This window comes from Cynocephalus volans, chromosome X, assembly GCF_027409185.1.
Source record: "Cynocephalus volans isolate mCynVol1 chromosome X, mCynVol1.pri, whole genome shotgun sequence".
Taxonomy (NCBI): Eukaryota; Metazoa; Chordata; class Mammalia; order Dermoptera; family Cynocephalidae; genus Cynocephalus; species Cynocephalus volans.
This window is the reverse complement of record NC_084478.1, coordinates 149,499,747-149,524,462: the sequence shown is the minus strand read 5'-3', so window position 1 is coordinate 149,524,462 and position 24,716 is coordinate 149,499,747.

Genomic DNA, 24,716 nt, shown 5'->3' with positions numbered 1-24,716 from the left:
CGTCCTCCTAGAACTTGGCATCAATTTACAAACTTATTCTGCTGCTATAGAGATTTTATTGTTCTCACATGTTCCTGGGGGGTAAGAGAAGTTTAATATTTGATTATCGCCATCTACGTGTATTTATGTATCTCTATGCATCTATCTTTCTGTTTATCTCTATGCCTCTATCACCTGTTTATCATCTCCCTATCATTATCTATCTCTACCTCCGTTGTTAGCTATATCTGTCTAGCTGTTCATCTGTCAGTCTATTTTGCCATGCATTATATCTCTCAACCGTCAGTTTTCGACACGAGTATATTTATATATGTCTACCTCTGTATCCATGTATCTTTTTCCTACCTATCATCTATCTGTCTCCTTCTAATCATTCCTTATCCTTCCGTACATCTACCTACCCCCTTCTATCTACTGCATATTATACATCTTTTTCGATCCCTATATCCATCTGTCTTTATGTATCTCCATCAACCTCTGTGTCGATTTCTGTCTCTCTGCCTCTATGTATCTATGTATCTAACTGTACACCATCCACCTTTCTACCATCCATCTATTTACGCGTCTGCTTGCCTAACTTACCTACCTGTCCCTTCAGAGGGAGGGAAGAGTGTCGTATTCCCGTTAGGACAAAACCAGAACGTAAATTATCCAGAAGACTCTAAGCAGACCCTAGATAGAAGCTCTTCTTGCCATGGCCCATAGCGTTTGGTGAGAGGAACATGCACTGTTTTGATTTAACACACTTGCCTTCTGGTTGTGTCTGTTAAGGAAGCATCAGCTTTTGTAATCAGAAAAATCACTGGGATTGCCGTTCTTTATCTGTTGAAAGTGTTTTCTGAAAAGTTTTCACACTGGAAAAGAGCTGCCAAATGTGAGTAATGAATCATATCCACGTGGGGTGTACAAGTCTTAAGGTGTTGTAACTGTCTTATAGAGATATATTTGTTGCATATGGTGTAAAGGGATTCAGAGAACTATATCTATAAATATATATCTGTATGCATAAAAATCCTGGAGCACATGGACTCACGTGATTGGAACAAGAGTTCCTGGGTGATTGGACTACTGATGCTTATTATGCTCATTGTTTGGTTATTTTGAAGATCATTTTAGATTTTTCCGTGTGTGCTTTCAAAACGAGGAACTAAACGGAACGCAAAGTAGCATTCCTACTGGAAGCAAGCACACGGGGGACGGGTACAGACATTGAGGTGGATTGTTGGCTTCCACGCCAGGCATCTTGGGTTTCTAACATCTGCGTGTATGGGGCCGTGAGCGTGCGTGAGCGTGTGGGAGAAAGAGTACGTGCTTGTGTTTTGGGGTGTGGGTGGTCACGCTTGAAGGTGCTCTATCACACCTGTTTTCTGAGTGGGGCTAGCAGGTCCAGCTGAGGGGAGCCCGAAGCGGTCGAGTCACCTTTTATTCCTTCCTCCTGTAGTTGTGTGTCCTCAGGTGAACCCTGGGCTTGAGAGCCCAGCACCCTTGAGTGAGCACCCTCGTTCAGGGAAGACTGTGTGCTGATTGTCGTCTCCAAGGTACGTGTATTTCATCATCGTGACACCTTTCCTGTTACGTCGACCAGTGTGCGTGAACAAAGACATACATACACGCATTTATTAAGGAGAGAAGTTTCGCATCACAGAACATAGAATGTGAAGTCAATAGTGCACTAGGTAAAGTGCAGAAAGCAGTCATGACACTAATTTGGACGACATATAGGGAAAGCTAGGACATATGAACGGAGTATTGGCGGTGGAAAGATAGGAAGAGTAGGACGGGTAGAACAATTGCTGCTTCTGCAGAACACATTCCTGTGATGTCAGAAATTCCATGAGAGTTTGGAAATATCAGGAAAATTTTGGCGTAACGAGACTCTTGGAATTGACGTAGCAGAAATGGGCACTAACTAGGAAATATATCCAATTATGCTCTCATGTTAGCAACTATAGTGTAACACAGTACGTGCTTGCACGTGCACAGGGATGCATAGGTAGTGCGTTGGAAGCACGTACACCATCGTCCTCATAGTGAGCATCTGTAAGGTGCCAGCCCCTCTACACATCTTTCTATGCATATCATGTTCTCACAAGCTCATTCAATGCGATTTGAGAATCAGAAAGACACAATAACTTCAAAATCCCCATTTTCGTTACACTCACACAGATGGTCACAAACACACGATTGATGTTAAATCCATGTGTCCATGGCATCCGCGATCCCCAAAGCAGTGGTTCTCCCTGTTGTGACGCAGGAACAGACTAGCATACGCCAAGCAGCATACCATGGAAATATTTTGGAATGCAAGAGGAGGAAAATAAAAATGGCATCTACATTATGGATGGGATTCAGATATCAGCTCTGTTTCAAAAAGGCATGCATCCCTGAGTTGGTGAAGGGAACGGGATCATTAGATCCACACTTTACTGGCTCACGTTGCTTCCTCTTTTGAATTTTCCAGATTCGCTTGAGAAAAGACTACATAGGTCCTGAGTATCTGCACTAGTTCCCACCTGATCACAAAGAACAGCGCCCTTCAGAAGCACGCAGCGGGGTAAAGGGTGTGCGGACAAGCGACTGGAGTGTGAGAAACAAGAGACCCAGCTCACAGAACCGGACCTGCCTCCGTCCACGTGACCTTCGGTAAGACTTCCCCATTCACTCGCTGCCATCTAATGTTGACATTTCGGGGTACGATCGTCTTTGCACCTCACTCTATACACACGTGTCTTCATAACGAGCATCACATCTTTGGTGTTGGGAGACAAGAGTTTTGCACCAGAGTATAGAGGTTCAGGTCACAACCCATGACCGGTTCCTGCAGAAATCCCTATTAACAGTGACAGCCAGGAATCATCAAGATGACCTCACAGACCTCTGGATTCTGAGTCATGCTCTTGAACATGACATGGGGCTGGCTCCCAGCATCGGTATGTAGGAGATGGCCTCGGTCTTCTTGGGGTGGACAGGGAGGCATGGGCACCCTAGGAAGGCAAAAAACTAATGAAGCATTTTCCTAGGTTGAAGCCCAAGGATCTCAGAAGCCGCAGAGGGTCCAGGAGAGTGAAACAATATCCCTGACATGACACCCACGTCCGCATGCGGATGCTCTTCCGCATGCAGTCGTTACAATAAGGTTACACGGTGGCTTCGGGCTGTTATAGAACTCTTCTGGCACCTTCCATATTTTTCCCCAAATGCTTGACACTCATCTTCCCCTCTGTCTAAGGCCCACTCTTTTAATACCTTGTTTTATCTCATCAATCTCCTTGAGCAGGGCGCTTCTAGTTTCACAAAAGGAATTCTTTCCTCATACGGTTCTTCTTTTCCTTTTTCCCATTCCAGTCTCCTCCAGGTCTTTCCACTGAAAACACGAGTGCAAGCATCTCACGGAGAACCAGGTGGAGGAGGACAGCCAATGCAAGCTGGGAACGCTTTGCAGTCCGGAGGCAAAGGAGGCGTATTAGAGCAGGGGTTTTGAGGGAAGACCTGAGTCAGCAGTGGGAATGACAGCCAGAAACCTCTGCCCCTCATCATCACCTCTCAGGAGAAGAAACGATTAAAGTGAAAAGCACAGACGTAAGGGCCCTGACGAAGTCTGAAATGGAAGGCATGGGCTCTTCGGCAGGGGCGCAGTGGAAGTTCAATGCCACAGCGGGAGAGGAAAGGGGGTGCAGAAGAGTCCTGAAAGTGGTACTGGAGAGGCTGGATGAGAGAACAAAACTGGGCCGAGGAAGAAAACCAGATGACCAGCAGACCAGTACAAGCTCCCAGGTGAAAAGCACAGACATAACGGCCCTGACGAAGTCTGAAATGGAAGGCATGGGCTCGTCGGCAGGGGCGCAGTGGAAGTTCAATGCCACAGCGGGAGAGGAAAGGGGGTGCAGAAGAGTCCTGAAAGTGGTACTGGAGAGGCTGGATGAGAGAACAAAACTGGGCCGAGGAAGAAAACCAGATGACCAGCAGACCAGGACAAGCTCCCAGGAGAAAAGCACAGACAAAACAGCCCTAACGAAGTCTGAAATGGAAGCCATGGGCTCCTTGGCAGGGGCCCAGTGGAAGGTCGGTGCCCCAGCGGGAGAGGAGAAGGAGTGCAGAAGAGTCCTGAAAGTGGTACTGGAGAGGCTGGATGAGAGAACAAAACGGGGCCGAGGAAGAATACCAGATGATCAGCAGACCAGTACAACTTCCCAGAAGGTAGCTCAACAGCCGGCAAGTAGACCCCCTCGTAAAAAGTATGGTAAACGCAAAGGGGTCGTTCGGAGGAGTGCTGGGAAGAGAGAAGCCTCAGGATCACTGCCAGTTGGTGCCGAGAGTGAGGATGCCCTGTGCGGTGACAAATCACGGGTGCACACGACCTCTGCCCCTGCTCCAGCAGAAAGGCCAATAAAGGCATCACGGAGGTCCAGCGCGAGCCACGAATTCCCGACACTGTCGGGACACGAGGGTGAGAAAGAGGGCAAGGCAAAGGCACAAGCCTCCACGGTTACATCCCGGCGTCCCACAGTCCTGGAGGAGGGTGCATGTGCTAATGATGGACAGGTGGCCCCATCCCAGCCACGGGGTGTCATCCCCACTGTGCCCATAGCTCTGAACGCAGAGGCACAGGACACCTGGCCGAAGACCGTGGCTACTCACTCCGCGTGCTCTGCGCGCTCAAGGAATGCTGAGGACTCTGGGGAGGGGGCCTCGAAGCCAGGCGTGGAAGGGGCGGCCGCTTCTTCCGGGTCCCCTGCCCCCTCCAGGTCCCCTGCCATGAGGCCGCGTGACTCCCTCTGTCTGGCAGACAGAATTAGGAAGCTAAAAGCGGCAGTTTGTTCCGAAGGACTGCAAGAACGCCGACCTCCTGCTGACTCGATGTCTAGGAATCCCATCCGCAAGGCTAAAATGGCTGGTGGTAAACGAGGTGGACAACCTGCCAGCATGGCTCTGACACAGGAGCCTCCTCCAGTTGAAAGAGGAACGATGGTGTGGTTTAAATTTCAAGACCACCCATTCTGGCCGGCTGTGGTGAAGAGTGTCAGTGCGTCGGAGAAGACCGCACGGGTGCTCTTGATTGAGGCAGACCTGCGCCAGGAGAGGAGCGGCATCCGAGTTCCTCTTCGAAGACTGAAGCCCCTGGATTGCAGAGAGAAAGACAGACTCCTGCAGAGAGCCAGGAAAGTGCACGAGCAAGGTGTTAACTGGTGTTTCTCCCTCATCTCCCACTACACACAAGCCACCGGCCGGGGTTCCTTCGTGGGCTCTTTCCTGGACTATTATGCCGCCGACGTCAGCTACCCACTCAGGAAAGCCATCCAAGAGGGCCCGCTGGAGGTTGACTTTCCAAAGGTGAACTATGCCGACCTGGAAGACTCTGAGGAGGAGACCTCCCTGGGCGGGAAGAGGCCCTGCAAGAGGATTCTCCCCGACAGGATGAGGGCCGCTCGGGACCGGGACAACCGCAAGCTGGTGGACTTCATCGTGAAGAGAAGGGGGGCCGACCACCACCTCCTGGACATCTTGAAGGGCAGGAAACAGTCCAGGTGGCTGACATCATTTCTGAATTCACCAAGGCACAGGCTCTGCGTTGAAACGTACCTGGAAGATGAGGACCTGTTGGATGTTTTGACGAAACATCTACAAGAAATCTATACACAAATGGACAACACCATGCTGACTCTCATAAGAGACGACAAAGTAAATTTTGTTCTGGAAGTTCTCCTGCCAGAAGCAATCATTTGTTCCATCGCAGCACTTGATGGGCTGGATTACCAGGGGGCAGAAGAGAAGTATCTGCGAGGGCCCCCCGTGCACTACCGCGAGAAAGAACTATTTGACAGAAACGTCATAAAGGAAAGGAGAAAGAGATCAGCAACCATGAGGACGGCTAACTAGGTCTCCTCCTGTGCCCCTACAGCGACAGACCCTTTTTCTTCTATCTTATCGCCACATTCCCATACCCCTTCCAAAAACGGTTCTTAAAGGGAAGCAGAAAGTGAACGGGTCACCTTCGCCTAGTCCACATGTGAGTGAATGAAATCCCTGCGTGCACTAAACCTTTGTCAGCCTTGTGCAAGACCTTCTTTGACTCTCTGTCTCCCTGAAATTCCATCTACCACAGTAGCTCTCCCTCAATGGCCGAATGATTTCCTGAAACGGAGGGTCTCCCGGCTGTCTTCTAAACTGATGGTGACTGGATCCTCTTCCTAGAGCCATCTGTCCCCACGTGGACGGCAGCTAGCCTCATCATATTCACAGTCTAGCTACTCTACACCTATGAGCCAGGCTGACTACGTGGTAGCCCATCTACTCTCATATAAGTTCGAGGAAAGCAAGCACTTTGTTCTGCATCCTGTACCCCCAAAACGTAGTCATTTGTCTCAAACCAACCGAGCTTCATCTTCACGCTTATTCGTCGGCTAGCTCCAACAGGTTCCATCAGCACACATGCACACTGGCAAGTCATTCCAGGAGGCTTGAGCAGTAGATGGGCCAGGGCCGGGAATGTGAAAATGAATTCTAGAAACAACCTCCATTCGGCTAAACGTGACCCTCTTTGGAAGAGAATTAATTAAACGCACTCAATGGAAGGAGAACTTCTGAAGCCCATGAATAGTTATACTACGTTAATACGAGGCGTGTTTTGAGAATAAATGTTGGGAAAGCTAGTTTAGTTTGAAAACTTGATGTGAAAATAAACATTGAGGGCTTAACAGGAACCTGAGTGCATTTCTAGTTTAGAGGAAGTCAACTGCTCCTGTGAGACCACGCTGTGTGTTCACATGGCCACGTGTTGCTTTAAAATTTGCAAAGTACCTGTCTGGATTCACAATAAATCCATGGTGTCTGTTGCCTTGAAATTCTGCTTCGTCATATTTGAGACCGTACCAGTTTGAACGGGGCATTTCTGAGAACATATATAAACGCACTTCCAAAGAAACCGTATTTCGGGAATTGTGATGGCTGCTGTTGTCATGGGTTAGAGCAGGTTAGAAATGTTCTTCTCATTCTAAACAAATATTCACTTTAACGCTCGATTTGGTATAATTTTAGAAGAACGCCTTCCAGGTCGTGTAATCATCAGGCCCTACAGAAGCCTCTTTGGACTCGGCCTGCGAGAGAGAAAGGCTCCTGGGGCACACGGCCTAGGCACATTCCACGTGATATCTTCCTGGTCCTGAGGATTAGTAGAAAACACAGCACCTCTATGCTCTGTGTGGACCTCATACACCGAGACGGCACGCTTTAGTTACGCTCTAACACTGAGACTCTCTGAGTCCAATCTATGAGCCAACTGTTCATCTCCATGATCTAACACATTCTTTACCACCTCGTGCACCCATTCACTCATCCATTCATTCACTCACAGTACCATAAGTCAGGAGAGCAAGTACGGTGGTGTTTCCGCTCTGAGGACAAACTTCGGATGTCCTAGGAGAGACGGAAATCTGGAGACCCAGGTGGCAATGAAATTCTTAAGATAACGAGATATTCTACCCTCATCCTGTGAGTGAGAAATATTTATCAGCATTGCAGGCTGACTGCCTGAATTCATAACCACACTACTGGGTTTCCCCATGCTTGTGACATCATGGTTTTCTTTGATTCGGGTGAAGGGATGTGGCCTTGTGTCCCTTGGATGTCATTTTGTCCTGGGGCATCTGTTCTGCTTCTCTTGAATCAAGGTCACTGAAAGTGATTTGGGGTGTGGGGGTGGATTTTTCGCTGCTTGGACTCTGAGATCCCTTCTAGGCTTGCTGGATCTCTAGCAGAAGTGTGTGTTCAATGGAAAAGCTTGACTTTCCCCTGCCCTCGCTGACTAGGTGAAGGAGACCTCCTCTCCTCCAGTCATAAGGGCTGGACATCAGGCCCTCATGCTAAGTGTTGGTTGGGTGAGTGGCACAGAGACGCTGTGCACAGCTTTCTCAGGTCTCTACGTCCATGTAAGCAACTGACAAGGAAAGAGTGGGACCTCAGAGCTGGGTTCATCATAGTCACCCTCAGGGAGTCAGGGTCCCCATGCTCCTAATCAAAATTTAGTGTCCGGGGTCCCTAAGGGTTCTTCGGTGACTGTGAAAGTGGTTCCAATCCTGCCAGGCCTCTCAACAGGCTCCCCCCAAGGCCCCACTTCTTGCCCAGACATCCTTTGGAGCACGGCCCTAGGATGAGCGGGGGCCTGGCCTGTTCTGGACCTCCATGCGGCTGGTCCAACACTTAGGAAGGAAGAAGAGGAAGGCCGCCTGTCGATTCAGGTCCAGAGGCAGTGGCAAGGAGAGGTGACCCACCCACGCTCCTCCCTTTATTCTGTATTGACCTCATTCCTCCTCACCCAACAGATTCCTACGCTGTCTTTAGCGGGCACAAGCCCTTCCTCAGCCCACAGCCCTTCTCATGAGCCCCGGTTCTCCTCCATCCTCCATCCTATTCCCCAAACCAATGCCTTTCTGCCGTCTCTCCAGTGTCCTTCCGGGAGCCCAAGACAACCGTTTAAAACCTGGTAAACGGCACCACCAAATCAGTGCATTGTTACAATTCATGAGCACCATCCTCGTGTACTTTCTCAGATTGCCATGCTTGAGAGACCAGTGATCTAATGAGTATGCTTGGTAGAATGCGAAGCCTGCTTGTTTCCCAAAGACGCATTCTCGCTGAAAGATAAATATCGGTAGAAGGCATCTACCTTTACTGGGATAGGTTGGAAATACGTGGCTGGAGATACGTAAGGGCACGTCCTTTCATTTGTGCTAGGGGAAGCTGAGGTGAAGGAATAGGCATATCAGCCGTACTTTGAACAAGGGGTGCCTTCGCTCTATAGTTATGTCTTCTGGTCCTCGTTGTGTGTTTTCTATCGTTCTGCCTTGTTTTTGACAGAGCCCTTTTTATGATCACCTTTTATCACCACGATTTGTTGTGCTGGCGATTAACTAGTTTAAGGGACGTTGGGAGGGGAGACAAAGGGCAAGGGAAGTGGGGATGAGTTTAGACATTAAAAGCACACATGGAGCTGGGGATCCTCTTGCGGAGGGAAGAAAGAGAAGGTGACAGATTCATACGGTGATTGATAATCTTGAATTTTCTCTAGCCTGACAACTTGCCTGTAATCCCTAGCCAGATTAATGTCAGCAAAAGAGAAGAAAGAGTGAATTCAGTACAAAATCTGACAGTATTTCATTCATAATGAATTAACTCACAGGACAAATATTGGGCACCTACCACAGTCCAGGCACTAGTCGGGGCTGTAATCCAAGGATAATAATATCTGTCACCAATGAGCAACGTACGCAAGAGTGTTTCAAAAATTTCACGGAAGCATGCATGAGCTTCGAGAAAATTATGCTCAATCAAACAAGCCAGGCACAGACAGAGAAACAGTGCATGTTGTCACTCTTAAGTAGGAGCTAAAAATATAAATTAATGCAAAGAAAGAAGGAAGGAAGGAAAGAAGGAAAGATCATAACAACACACTGCACTTTCATAAGGAGAGTGTGGCACTGTGGGTAGGAGAGTGGCAAAGGGGGAGGGGGGGAGAAAAAGCGAGAAATGGATGAATGGACACTAAGAATGATGACATTTTGTAATGATTTATCCTGATTTGATCATCACACATTGTACACAGGTATTGATATTAACCTCAGTTCCTCAAATATCTGTATAATCAATTATACGTCAACGAGGAAAGAGTTCATGGAAAATAGAACTAAAACATAACAAGAATCCTTGCGTGAACTTTTTGAAGATCCCTCATATATCGAATCCTCCCAACAATTTTCAAAGTTTGATGGGGTTATCGTTATGTTCAGAAAAGTACTCTGAGAACCTGTGAGGTGATGAAATCTGCTCCAGACCACCTACTGTCAGGGCCCGAGTTTGTCTAACTCCGAAGCCAGTCCCATTCCCCAGCACGTCTTATGACCAAATAACCAGGGAAGAGCTAAGAGGTTTTGTGAGGGTTTGGGTATGTGGGATAAGGAAATTAGGAATGTTTGTTTGAAACTTGTCAAGGCTTCACAGGAGTTAGAAGTTCGTATAAAGATCCTCATGGATTCATCCACCCCCCCCCCCACACAATGCATGTGTTACTTCCTCAAAATAAAACACCTAAAACATATATACATTATTTATACATATATATTAAATAACACCACTGAAACATATATGACATGTAATCTTACGTATCACACATGCACACACGTGCACACACGCAGACACATATACACCGTTGCTTCTGTTTCCCTTTGTGTGGGGAAGCCAGCCTCATACAGCTGAGCACGTTTATTGACTGATCTCCAGAGCCTTCAGCCGGTCATTCGAAGCATGAAAACAGAAAATCGAGGGGAGCTATGTGAACAGTTGGAAAATAAGTTGAAATGGACAACCTTCTGGGTAGTAGCCAAGAAATGAACGGACTTCAGGGTACGGCAGAGTCTAAGCTGCTCTGGGTGGGTTGGGAGGTGCAAGAAGGCACACACCTCCCTGGGCGAGGTCTTGCAGAAGCGCTGGGCGGCTGCGAAGGGAAGGCTCAAGGCTAGAAGAGGAGTTGGAAGAGTCCGATCTCAAGTTGGGAACCAGCCGAGGTTTCTCAGCCAGGCACCACGTGCAGCCACCTTCTAGCAGAGATCTGATGCCACCCGGCAGAAGACTGGCGTCTCGGACGCCTGGCTCCCACCGGGTGCCCAGGATGCCCGGGAGAAGCTTTTGCAGGAAGCCGCCTGGTTGCGGATCAAAGGGCAAGTGCGGGATGGCAGAGAGATGTTGAAATCCTACAGGCAGCAGAGCACAGTGTCCCAGAAGCCCCGCCAGCTGCCCGAAGCCCTGGGGAAGATCAGCTGGAAGAGGAGTTCCCCTTCTCCCTTCATGAGCCACCCATTGGGGCAGTGAGCCCTGGGTGAAGACAGAGGCCCTAGAAAGCCACCCGCTGCCAGGGCATGGTGGTACTGCAGCAGCCTGCCGCTGGGGGGGGGGGGGCGAGCCTGCAGGGGGCGTGGTTCAGCAGGCCCCACCTCCCGCACGCACCACCAATCAGCGAGCCGGCTGTTACTGCGCAGGCGCTAGCCCACAGGCCCTCAGAGCCGCCTAGCCAGCGGGCGGTTGTGGAATCCCCTGAGGCGTCCGGTCGCCTGAGGGTTCCTCAGGTAAGGCGCACACTGGCGGGTTGGCGAGGCCCCTCGGCCCAGGGACATGAGGGCGTGGGCGCGAGGAGGTCCCGGTGGACATCTGAGGAAATGTCCTGGCTTGGGTGTCGGTCCCCTGGGGTCTGCGACCGGGGCCCGGCAGGCGAGGGCGCTGGGACTGTGGCAGCAGGCCACGTGCCAGCTGTCTGGCGGGGAAGAGACCGTCCGGGTCTGCGCCTCCTGCCTGCCGGCCGACCATAAAGAAGGACACTCGGTCCCCTGAGGGTCTCCAGGTGCGTCTTAGCTGGTGACCAGGTAGCGGCCTTGCTTGGCTTTCCAGGACCTGGCCGGGGGGTTCGCTTCCCGAGGAGACGGCCGGGAGGTGGTCATTTGAATGTGGCTAATTGTATTGAGGATCATGGCTCATCATGTGGAATGCGACGAGTCTAATTTCTTTTATTCCTGTGGAGGGGGGAGGGAAGCAAAACTGAGTGCTATTCAAGATTCTTCCGTGTGTAATGGGTACACTTACCCCTTAACTACAAAACAACCTCACTCTCCACGTAGTCATGACAGCTATGCATAAAATTAACGAACGAAATAAGAGAAAAATGGAAAGGCATTCATTCACACCCAGTTACTCCACCCATGCACTGCGATCCTATGAAACCTAAGACTTTCTAAGAAAAATGCGTGAAACTTGCTGCGGAGTGAATCTGGCAAAGGAAAGGTGCAAGAAGAGGCACAACAGGCACAACGGTGTTTTCTTTATTTAAAAAAAAGTTTTCAAAATTGTGCCTTTATTATACTATAAACGGATATGCCAGCTCATCCTTCTATGGAAATACGTCTCTTTAGGTAGGTTTGCCATCACAAACCCAGTAGGTGCACAGAAGATCCAATACACATCTGGTCATGGTAGAGGGGGCATCACGTGAAGATGAGAGAATTCCTGCCTCTGGGGAACAGTATGGGGTTCATGTCGAGATAGGGGCACCACTTTGAGACAACTTGCTGAGGATTCTGTTCTTTAGTTTTCGCCTAAGATGTAAATAAAACCCTCACTAGGGAAAGCAGGCAACAGAACTTCCCAAGTGACAGGGCTTCCAAGGTAATCCTTCCCAAAATCACGGTTGTTGACTGGAGAAGTCAATGCTCATTGTTATCTTGTTCTTTCACTCCTCTGCTAAGGAACAGATGCAACAGAAGAAATGGGATGGTCCAAAGGAGTACGCTACTCTCTTTGGAAACACTACTTCTTGGTCATCTGAATTTGACTTTGACGTTACAGATTGTGGAGTCTCCATGTAGAAAGTATTTCTCTTTTATTGTCAACTGGGTATTCTCCCTCTGCAGGCAGTGTTTGCTTTGATGTTGGACTAAAATACTGGACGCTTTTTCACACCACGTCCTCCTAGAACTTGGCATCAATTTACAAACTTATTCTGCTGCTATAGAGATTTTATTGTTCTCGCATGTTCCTGGGGGGTAAGAGAAGTTTAATATTTGATTATCGCCATCTACGTGTATTTATGTATCTCTATGCATCTATCTTTCTGTTTATCTCTATGCCTCTATCACCTGTTTATCATCTCCCTATCATTATCTATCTCTACCTCCGTTGTTAGCTATATCTGTCTAGCTGTTCATCTGTCAGTCTATTTTGCCATGCATTATATCTCTCAACCGTCAGTTTTCGACACGAGTATATTTATATATGTCTACCTCTGTATCCATGTATCTTTTTCCTACCTATCATCTATCTGTCTCCTTCTAAACATTCCTTATCCTTCCGTACATCTACCTACCCCCTTCTATCTACTGCATATTATACATCTTTTTCGATCCCTATATCCATCTGTCTTTATGTATCTCCATCAACCTCTGTGTCGATTTCTGTCTCTCTGCCTCTATGTATCTATGTATCTAACTGTACACCATCCACCTTTCTACCATCCATCTATTTACGTGTCTGCTTGCCTAACTTACCTACCTGTCCCTTCAGAGGGAGGGAAGAGTGTCGTATTCCCGTTAGGACAAAACCAGAACGTAAATTATCCAGAAGACTCTAAGCAGACCCTAGATAGAAGCTCTTCTTGCCATGGCCCATAGCGTTTGGTGAGAGGAACATGCACTGTTTTGATTTAACACACTTGCCTTCTGGTTGTGTCTGTTAAGGAAGCATCAGCTTTTGTAATCAGAAAAATAACTGGGATTGCCGTTCTTTATCTGTTGAAAGTGTTTTCTGAAAAGTTTTCACACTGGAAAAGAGCTGCCAAATGTGAGTAATGAACCATATCCACGTGGGGTGTACAAGTCTTAAGGTGTTGTAACTGTCTTATAGAGATATATTTGTTGCATATGGTGTAAAGGGATTCAGAGAACTATATCTATAAATATATATCTGTATGCATAAAATTCCTGGAGCACATGGACTCACGTGATTGGAACAAGAGTTCCTGGGTGATTGGACTACTGATGCTTATTATGCTCATTGTTTGTTAATTTTGAAGATCATTTTAGATTTTTCCGTGTGTGCTTTCAAACCGAGGAACTAAACGGAACGCAAAGTAGCATTCCTACTGGAAGCAAGCACACGGGGGACGGGTACAGACATTGAGATGGATTGTTGGCTTCCACGCCAGGCATCTTGGGTTTCTAACATCTGCGTGTATGGGGCCGTGAGCGTGCGTGAGCGTGTGGGAGAAAGAGTGCGTGCTTGTGTTTTGGGGTGTGGGTGGTCACGCTTGAAGGTGCTCTATCACACCTGTTTTCTGAGTGGGGCTAGCAGGTCCAGCTGAGGGGAGCCCGAAGCGGTCGAGTGACCTTTTATTCCTTCCTCCTGTAGTTGTGTGTCCTCAGGTGAACCCTGGGCTTGAGAGCCCAGCACCCTTGAGTGAGCACCCTCGTTCAGGGAAGACTGTGTGCTGATTGTCGTCTGTGTGCTGAAGGTACGTGTATTTCATCATCGTGACACCTTTCCTGTTACGTCAACCAGTGTGCGTGAACAAAGGCATACATACACGCATTTATTAAGGAGAGAAGTTTCGCATCACAGAACATAGAATGTGAAGTCAATAGTGCACTAGGTAAAGTGCAGAAAGCAGTCATGACACTAATTTGGACGACATATAGGGAAAACTAGGACATATGAACGGAGTATTGGCGGTGGAATGATAGGAAGAGTAGGACGGGTAGAACAATTGCTGCTTCTGCAGAACACATTCCTGTAATGTCAGAAATTCCATGAGAGTTTGGAAATATCAGGAAAATTTTGGCGTAACGAGACTCTTGGAAATGACGTAGCAGAAATGGGCACTAACTAGGAAATATATCCAATTATGCTCTCATGTTAGCAACTATAGTGTAACACAGTACGTGCTTGCACGTGCACAGGGATGCATAGGTAGTGCGTTGGAAGCACGTACACCATCGTCCTCATAGTGAGCATCTGTAAGGTGCCAGCCCCTCTACACATCTTTCTATGCATGTCATGTTCTCACAAGCTCATTCAATGCGATTTGAGAATCAGAAAGACACAATAACTTCAAAATCCCCATTTTCGTTACACTCACACAGATGGTCACAAACACACGATTGATGTTAAATCCATGTGTCCATGGCATCCGCGATCCCCAAAGCAGTGGTTCTCCCTGTTGTGACGCAGGAACAGACTAGCATACGCCAAGCAGCATACCATGGAAATATTTTGGAATGCAAGAGGAGGAAAATAAAAATGGCATCTACATTATGGATGGGATTCAGATATCAGCTCTGTTTCAAAAAGGCATGCATCCCTGAGTTGGTGAAGGGAACGGGATCATTAGATCCACACTTTACTGGCTCACGTTGCTTCCTCTTTTGAATTTTCCAGATTCGCTTGAGAAAAGACTACATAGGTCCTGAGTATCTGCACTAGTTCCCACCTGATCACAAAGAACAGCGCCCTTCAGAAGCACGCAGCGGGGTAAAGGGTGTGCGGACAAGCGACTGGAGTGTGAGAAACAAGAGACCCAGCTCACAGAACCGGACCTGCCTCCGTCCACGTGACCTTCGGTAAGACTTCCCCATTCACTCGCTGCCATCTAATGTTGACATTTCGGGGTACGATCGTCTTTGCACCTCACTCTATACACACGTGTCTTCATAACGAGCATCACATCTTTGGTGTTGGGAGACAAGAGTTTTGCACCAGAGTATAGAGGTTCAGGTCACAACCCATGACCGGTTCCTGCAGAAATCCCTATTAACAGTGACAGCCAGGAATCATCAAGATGACCTCACAGACCTCTGGATTCTGAGTCATGCTCTTGAACATGACATGGGGCTGGCTCCCAGCATCGGTATGTAGGAGATGGCCTCGGTCTTCTTGGGGTGGACAGGGAGGCATGGGCACCCTAGGAAGGCAAAAAACTAATGAAGCATTTTCCTAGGTTGAAGCCCAAGGATCTCAGAAGCCGCAGAGGGTCCAGGAGAGTGAAACAATATCCCTGACATGACACCCACGTCCGCATGCGGATGCTCTTCCGCATGCAGTCGTTACAATAAGGTTACACGGTGGCTTCGGGCTGTTATAGAACTCTTCTGGCACCTTCCATATTTTTCCCCAAATGCTTGACACTCATCTTCCCCTCTGTCTAAGGCCCACTCTTTTAATACCTTGTTTTATCTCATCAATCTCCTTGAGCAGGGCGCTTCTAGTTTCACAAAAGGAATTCTTTCCTCATACGGTTCTTCTTTTCCTTTTTCCCATTCCAGTCTCCTCCAGGTCTTTCCACTGAAAACACGAGTGCAAGCATCTCACGGAGAACCAGGTGGAGGAGGACAGCCAATGCAAGCTGGGAACGCTTTGCAGTCCGGAGGCAAAGGAGGCGTATTAGAGCAGGGGTTTTGAGGGAAGACCTGAGTCAGCAGTGGGAATGACAGCCAGAAACCTCTGCCCCTCATCATCACCTCTCAGGAGAAGAAACGATTAAAGTGAAAAGCACAGACGTAAGGGCCCTGACGAAGTCTGAAATGGAAGGCATGGGCTCTTCGGCAGGGGCGCAGTGGAAGTTCAATGCCACAGCGGGAGAGGAAAGGGGGTGCAGAAGAGTCCTGAAAGTGGTACTGGAGAGGCTGGATGAGAGAACAAAACTGGGCCGAGGAAGAAAACCAGATGACCAGCAGACCAGTACAAGCTCCCAGGTGAAAAGCACAGACATAACGGCCCTGACGAAGTCTGAAATGGAAGGCATGGGCTCGTCGGCAGGGGCGCAGTGGAAGTTCAATGCCACAGCGGGAGAGGAAAGGGGGTGCAGAAGAGTCCTGAAAGTGGTACTGGAGAGGCTGGATGAGAGAACAAAACTGGGCCGAGGAAGAAAACCAGATGACCAGCAGACCAGGACAAGCTCCCAGGAGAAAAGCACAGACAAAACAGCCCTAACGAAGTCTGAAATGGAAGCCATGGGCTCCTTGGCAGGGGCCAAGTGGAAGGTCGGTGCCCCAGCGGGAGAGGAGAAGGAGTGCAGAAGAGTCCTGAAAGTGGTACTGGAGAGGCTGGATGAGAGAACAAAACGGGGCCGAGGAAGAATACCAGATGATCAGCAGACCAGTACAACTTCCCAGAAGGTAGCTCAACAGCCGGCAAGTAGACCCCCTCGTAAAAAGTATGGTAAACGCAAAGGGGTCGTTCGGAGGAGTGCTGGGAAGAGAGAAGCCTCAGGATCACTGCCAGTTGGTGCCGAGAGTGAGGATGCCCTGTGCGGTGACAAATCACGGGTGCACACGACCTCTGCCCCTGCTCCAGCAGAAAGGCCAATAAAGGCATCACGGAGATCCAGCGCGAGCCACGATTTCCCGACACTGTCGGGACACGAGGGTGAGAAAGAGGGCAAGGCAAAGGCACAAGCCTCCACGGTTACATCCCGGCGTCCCACAGTCCTGGAGGAGGGTGCATGTGCTAATGATGGACAGGTGGCCCCATCCCAGCCACGGGGTGTCATCCCCACTGTGCCCATAGCTCTGAACGCAGAGGCACAGGACACCTGGCCGAAGACCGTGGCTACTCACTCCGCGTGCTCTGCGCGCTCAAGGAATGCTGAGGACTCTGGGGAGGGGGCCTCGAAGCCAGGCGTGGAAGGGGCGGCCGCTTCTTCCGGGTCCCCTGCCCCCTCCAGGTCCCCTGCCATGAGGCCGCGTGACTCCCTCTGTCTGGCAGACAGAATTAGGAAGCTAAAAGCGGCAGTTTGTTCCGAAGGACTGCAAGAACGCCGACCTCCTGCTGACTCGATGTCTAGGAATCCCATCCGCAAGGCTAAAATGGCTGGTGGTAAACGAGGTGGACAACCTGCCAGCATGGCTCTGACACAGGAGCCTCCTCCAGTTGAAAGAGGAACGATGGTGTGGTTTAAATTTCAAGACCACCCATTCTGGCCGGCTGTGGTGAAGAGTGTCAGTGCGTCGGAGAAGACCGCACGGGTGCTCTTGATTGAGGCAGACCTGCGCCAGGAGAGGAGCGGCATCCGAGTTCCTCTTCGAAGACTGAAGCCCCTGGATTGCAGAGAGAAAGACAGACTCCTGCAGAGAGCCAGGAAAGTGCACGAGCAAGGTGTTAACTGGTGTTTCTCCCTCATCTCCCACTACACACAAGCCACCGGCCGGGGTTCCTTCGTGGGCTCTTTCCTGGACTATTATGCCGCCGACGTCAGCTACCCACTCAGGAAAGCCATCCAAGAGGGCCCGCTGGAGGTTGACTTTCCAAAGGTGAACTATGCCGACCTGGAAGACTCTGAGGAGGAGACCTCCCTGGGCGGGAAGAGGCCCTGCAAGAGGATTCTCCCCGACAGGATGAGGGCCGCTCGGGACCGGGACAACCGCAAGCTGGTGGACTTCATCGTGAAGAGAAGGGGGGCCGACCACCACCTCCTGGACATCTTGAAGGGCAGGAAACAGTCCAGGTGGCTGACATCATTTCTGAATTCACCAAGGCACAGGCTCTGCGTTGAAACGTACCTGGAAGATGAGGACCTGTTGGATGTTTTGACGAAACATCTACAAGAAATCTATACACAAATGGACAACACCATGCTGACTCTCATAAGAGACGACAAAGTAAATTTTGTTCTGGAAGTTCTCCTGCCAGAAGCAATCATTTGTTCCATCGCAGCACTTGATGGGCTGGATTACCAGGGGGCAGAAGAGAAGTATCTGCGAGGGCCCCCCGTGCACTACCGCGAGAAAGAACTATTTGACAGAAACGTCATAAAGGAAAGGAGAAAGAGATCAGCAACCATGAGGACGGCTAACTAGGTCTCCTCCTGTGCCCCTACAGCGACAGACCCTTTTTCTTCTATCTTATCGCCACATTCCCATACCCCTTCCAAAAACGGTTCTAAAAGGGAAGCAGAAAGTGAACGGGTCACCTTCGCCTAGTCCACATGTGAGTGAATGAAATCCCTGCGTGCACTAAACCTTTGTCAGCCTTGTGCAAGACCTTCTTTGACTCTCTGTCTCCCTGAAATTCCATCTACCACAGTAGCTCTCCCTCAATGGCCGAATGATTTCCTGAAACGGAGGGTCTCCCGGCTGTCTTCTAAACTGATGGTGACTGGATCCTCTTCCTAGAGCCATCTGTCCCCACGTGGACGGCAGCTAGCCTCATCATATTCACAGTCTAGCTACTCTACACCTATGAGCCAGGCTGACTACGTGGTAGCCCATCTACTCTCATATAAGTTCGAGGAAAGCAAGCACTTTGTTCTGCATCCTGTACCCCCAAAACGTAGTCATTTGTCTCAAACCAACCGAGCTTCATCTTCACGCTTATTCGTCGGCTAGCTCCAACAGGTTCCATCAGCACACATGCACACTGGCAAGTCATTCCAGGAGGCTTGAGCAGTAGATGGGCCAGGGCCGGGAATGTGAAAATGAATTCTAGAAACAACCTCCATTCGGCTAAACGTGACCCTCTTTGGAAGAGAATTAATTAAACGCACTCAATGGAAGGAGAACTTCTGAAGCCCATGAATAGTTATACTACGTTAATACGAGGCGTGTTTTGAGAATAAATGTTGGGAAAGCTAGTTTAGTTTGAAAACTTGATGTGAAAATAAACATTGAGGGCTTAACAGGAACCTGAGTGCATTTCTAGTTTAGAGGAAGTCAACTGCTCCTGTGAGACCACGCTGTGTGTTCACATGGCCACGTGTTGCTTTAAAATTTGCAAAGTACCTGTCTGGATTCACAATAAATCCATGGTGTCTGTTGCCTTGAAATTCTGCTTCGTCATATTTGAGACCGTACCAGTTTGAACGGGGCATTTCTGAGTACATATATAAACACACTTCCAAAGAAACCGTATTTCGGGAATTGTGATGGCTGCTGTTGTCATGGGTTAGAGCAGGTTAGAAATGTTCTTCTCATTCTAAACAAATATTCACTTTAACGCTCGATTTGGTATAATTTTAGAAGAACGCCTTCCAGGTCGTGTAATCATCAGGCCCTACAGAAGCCTCTTTGGACTCGGCCTGCGAGAGAGAAAGGCTCCTGGGGCACACGGCCTAGGCACATTCCACGTGATATCTTCCTGGTCCTGAGGATTAGTAGAAAACACAGCACCTCTATGCTCTGTGTGGACCTCATACACCGAGACGGCACGCTTTAGTTACGCTCTAACACTGAGACTCTCTGAGTCCAATCTATGAGCCAACTGTTCATCTCCATGATCTAACACATTCTTTACCACCTCGTGCACCCATTCACTCATCCATTCATTCACTCACAGTACCATAAGTCAGGAGAGCAAGTACGGTGGTGTTTCCGCTCTGAGGACAAACTTCGGATGTCCTAGGAGAGACGGAAATCTGGAGACCCAGGTGGCAATGAAATTCTTAAGATAACGAGATATTCTACCCTCATCCTGTGAGTGAGAAATATTTATCAGCATTGCAGGCTGACTGCCTGAATTCATAACCACACTACTGGGTTTCCCCATGCTTGTGACATCATGGTTTTCTTTGATTCGGGTGAAGGGAGGTGGCCTTGTGTCCCTTGGATGTCATTTTGTCCTGGGGCATCTGTTCTGCTTCTCTTGAATCAAGGTCACTGAAAGTGATTTGGGGTGTGGGGGTGGATTTTTCGCTGCTTGGACTCTGAGATCCCTTCTAGGCTTGCTGGATCTCTAGCAGAAGTGTGTGTTCAATGGAAAAGCTTGACTTTCCCCTGCCCTCGCTGACTAGGTGAAGGAGACCTCCTCTCCTCCAGTCATAAGGGCTGGACATCAGGCCCTCATGCTAAGTGTTGGTTGGGTGAGTGGCACAGAGACGCTGTGCACAGCTTTCTCAGGTCTCTACGTCCATGTAAGCAACTGACAAGGAAAGAGTGGGACCTCAGAGCTGGGTTCATCATAGTCACCCTCAGGGAGTCAGGGTCCCCATGCTCCTAATCAAAATTTAGTGTCCGGGGTCCCTAAGGGTTCTTCGGTGACTGTGAAAGTGGTTCCAATCCTGCCAGGCCTCTCAACAGGCTCCCCCCAAGGCCCCACTTCTTGCCCAGACATCCTTTGGAGCACGGCCCTAGGATGAGCGGGGGCCTGGCCTGTTCTGGACCTCCATGCGGCTGGTCCAACACTTAGGAAGGAAGAAGAGGAAGGCCGCCTGTCGATTCAGGTCCAGAGGCAGTGGCAAGGAGAGGTGACCCACCCACGCTCCTCCCTTTATTCTGTATTGACCTCATTCCTCCTCACCCAACAGATTCCTACGCTGTCTTTAGCGGGCACAAGCCCTTCCTCAGCCCACAGCCCTTCTCATGAGCCCCGGTTCTCCTCCATCCTCCATCCTATTCCCCAAACCAATGCCTTTCTGCCGTCTCTCCAGTGTCCTTCCGGGAGCCCAAGACAACCGTTTAAAACCTGGTAAACGGCACCACCAAATCAGTGCATTGTTACAATTCATGAGCACCATCCTCGTGTACTTTCTCAGATTGCCATGCTTGAGAGACCAGTGATCTAATGAGTATGCTTGGTAGAATGCGAAGCCTGCTTGTTTCCCAAAGACGCATTCTCGCTGAAAGATAAATATCGGTAGAAGGCATCTACCTTTACTGGGATAGGTTGGAAATACGTGGCTGGAGATACGTAAGGGCACGTCCTTTCATTTGTGCTAGGGGAAGCTGAGGTGAAGGAATAGGCATATCAGCCGTACTTTGAACAAGGGGTGCCTTCGCTCTATAGTTATGTCTTCTGGTCCTCGTTGTGTGTTTTCTATCGTTCTGCCTTGTTTTTGACAGAGCCCTTTTTATGATCACCTTTTATCACCACGATTTGTTGTGCTGGCGATTAACTAGTTTAAGGGACGTTGGGAGGGGAGACAAAGGGCAAGGGAAGTGGGGATGAGTTTAGACATTAAAAGCACACATGGAGCTGGGGATCCTCTTGCGGAGGGAAGAAAGAGAAGGTGACAGATTCATACGGTGATTGATAATCTTGAATTTTCTCTAGCCTGACAACTTGCCTGTAATCCCTAGCCAGATTAATGTCAGCAAAAGAGAAGAAAGAGTGAATTCAGTACAAAATCTGACAGTATTTCATTCATAATGAATTAACTCACAGGACAAATATTGGGCACCTACCACAGTCCAGGCACTAGTCGGGGCTGTAATCCAAGGATAATAATATCTGTCACCAATGAGCAACGTATGCAAGAGTGTTTCAAAAATTTCACGGAAGCATGCATGAGCTTCGAGAAAATTATGCTCAATCAAACAAGCCAGGCACAGACAGAGAAACAGTGCATGTTGTCACTCTTAAGTAGGAGCTAAAAATATAAATTAATGCAAAGAAAGAAGGAAGGAAGGAAAGAAGGAAAGATCATAACAACACACTGCACTTTCATAAGGAGAGTGTGGCACTGTGGGTAGGAGAGTGGCAAAGGGGGAGGGGGGGAGAAAAAGCGAGAAATGGATGAATGGACACTAAGAATGATGACATTTTGTAATGATTTATCCTGATTTGATCATCACACATTGTACACAGGTATTGATATTAACCTCAGTTCCTCAAATACCTGTATAATCAATTATACGTCAACGAGGAAAGAGTTCATGGAAAATAGAACTAAAACATAACAAGAATCCTTGCGTGAACTTTTTGAAGATCCCTCATATATCGAATCCTCCCAACAATTTTCAAAGTTTGATGGGGTTATCGTTATGTTCAGAAAAGTACTCTGAGAACCTGTGAGGTGATGAAATCTGCTCCAGACCACCTACTGTCAGGGCCCGAGTTTGTCTAACTCCGAAGCCAGTCCCATTCCCCAGCACGTCTTATGACCAAATAACCAGGGAAGAGCTAAGAGGTTTTGTGAGGGTTTGGGTATGTGGGATAAGGAAATTAGGAATGTTTGTTTGAAACTTGTCAAGGCTTCACAGGAGTTAGAAGTTCGTATAAAGATCCTCATGGATTCATCCACCCCCCCCCCCCCCACAATGCATGTGTTACTTCCTCAAAATAAAACACCTAAAACATATATACATTATTTATACATATATATTAAATAACACCACTGAAACATATATGACATGTAATCTTACGTATCACACATGCACACACGTGCACACACGCAGACACATATACACCGTTGCTTCTGTTTCCCTTTGTGTGGGGAAGCCAGCCTCATACAGCTGAGCACGTTTATTGACTGATCTCCAGAGCCTTCAGCCGGTCATTCGAAGCATGAAAACAGAAAATCGAGGGGAGCTATGTGAACAGTTGGAAAATAAGTTGAAATGGACAACCTTCTGGGTAGTAGCCAAGAAATGAACGGACTTCAGGGTACGGCAGAGTCTAAGCTGCTCTGGGTGGGTTGGGAGGTGCAAGAAGGCACACACCTCCCTGGGCGAGGTCTTGCAGAAGCGCTGGGCGGCTGCGAAGGGAAGGCTCAAGGCTAGAAGAGGAGTTGGAAGAGTCCGATCTCAAGTTGGGAACCAGCCGAGGTTTCTCAGCCAGGCACCACGTGCAGCCACCTTCTAGCAGAGATCTGATGCCACCCGGCAGAAGACTGGCGTCTCGGACGCCTGGCTCCCACCGGGTGCCCAGGATGCCCGGGAGAAGCTTTTGCAGGAAGCCGCCTGGTTGCGGATCAAAGGGCAAGTGCGGGATGGCAGAGAGATGTTGAAATCCTACAGGCAGCAGAGCACAGTGTCCCAGAAGCCCCGCCAGCTGCCCGAAGCCCTGGGGAAGATCAGCTGGAAGAGGAGTTCCCCTTCTCCCTTCATGAGCCACCCATTGGGGCAGTGAGCCCTGGGTGAAGACAGAGGCCCTAGAAAGCCACCCGCTGCCAGGGCACGGTGGTACTGCAGCAGCCTGCCGCTGGGGGGGGGGGCGAGCCTGCAGGGGGCGTGGTTCAGCAGGCCCCACCTCCCGCACGCACCACCAATCAGCGAGCCGGCTGTTACTGCGCAGGCGCTAGCCCACAGGCCCTCAGAGCCGCCTAGCCAGCGGGCGGTTGTGGAATCCCCTGAGGCGTCCGGTCGCCTGAGGGTTCCTCAGGTAAGGCGCACAATGGCGGGTTGGCGAGGCCCCTCGGCCCAGGGACATGAGGGCGTGGGCGCGAGGAGGTCCCGGTGGACATCTGAGGAAATGTCCTGGCTTGGGTGTCGGTCCCCTGGGGTCTGCGACCGGGGCCCGGCAGGCGAGGGCGCTGGGACTGTGGCAGCGGGCCACGTGCCAGCTGTCTGGCGGGGAAGAGACCGTCCGGGTCTGCGCCTCCTGCCTGCCGGCCGACCATAAAGAAGGACACTCGGTCCCCTGAGGGTCTCCAGGTGCGTCTTAGCTGGTGACCAGGTAGCGGCCTTGCTTGGCTTTCCAGGACCTGGCCGGGGGGTTCGCTTCCCGAGGAGACGGCCGGGAGGTGGTCATTTGAATGTGGCTAATTGTATTGAGGATCATGGCTCATCATGTGGAATGCGACGAGTCTAATTTCTTTTATTCCTGTGGAGGGGGGAGGGAAGCAAAACTGAGTGCTATTCAAGATTCTTCCGTGTGTAATGGGTACACTTACCCCTTAACTACAAAACAACCTCACTCTCCACGTAGTCATGACAGCTATGCATAAAATTAACGAACGAAATAAGAGAAAAATGGAAAGGCATTCATTCACACCCAGTTACTCCACCCATGCACTGCGATCCTATGAAACCTAAGACTTTCTAAGAAAAATGCGTGAAACTTGCTACGGAGTGAATCTGGCAAAGGAAAGGTGCAAGAAGAGGCACAACAGGCACAACGGTATTTTCTTTATTTAAAAAAAAGTTTTCAAAATTGTGCCTTTATTATACTATAAACGGATATGCCAGCTCATCCTTCTATGGAAATACGTCTCTTTAGGTAGGTTTGCCATCACAAACCCAGTAGGTGCACAGAAGATCCAATACACATCTGGTCATGGTAGAGGGGGCATCACGTGAAGATGAGAGAATTCCTGCCTCTGGGGAACAGTATGGGGTTCATGTCGAGATAGGGGCACCACTTTGAGACAACTTGCTGAGGATTCTGTTCTTTAGTTTTCGCCTAAGATGTAAATAAAACCCTCACTAGGGAAAGCAGGCAACAGAACTTCCCAAGTGACAGGGCTTCCAAGGTAATCC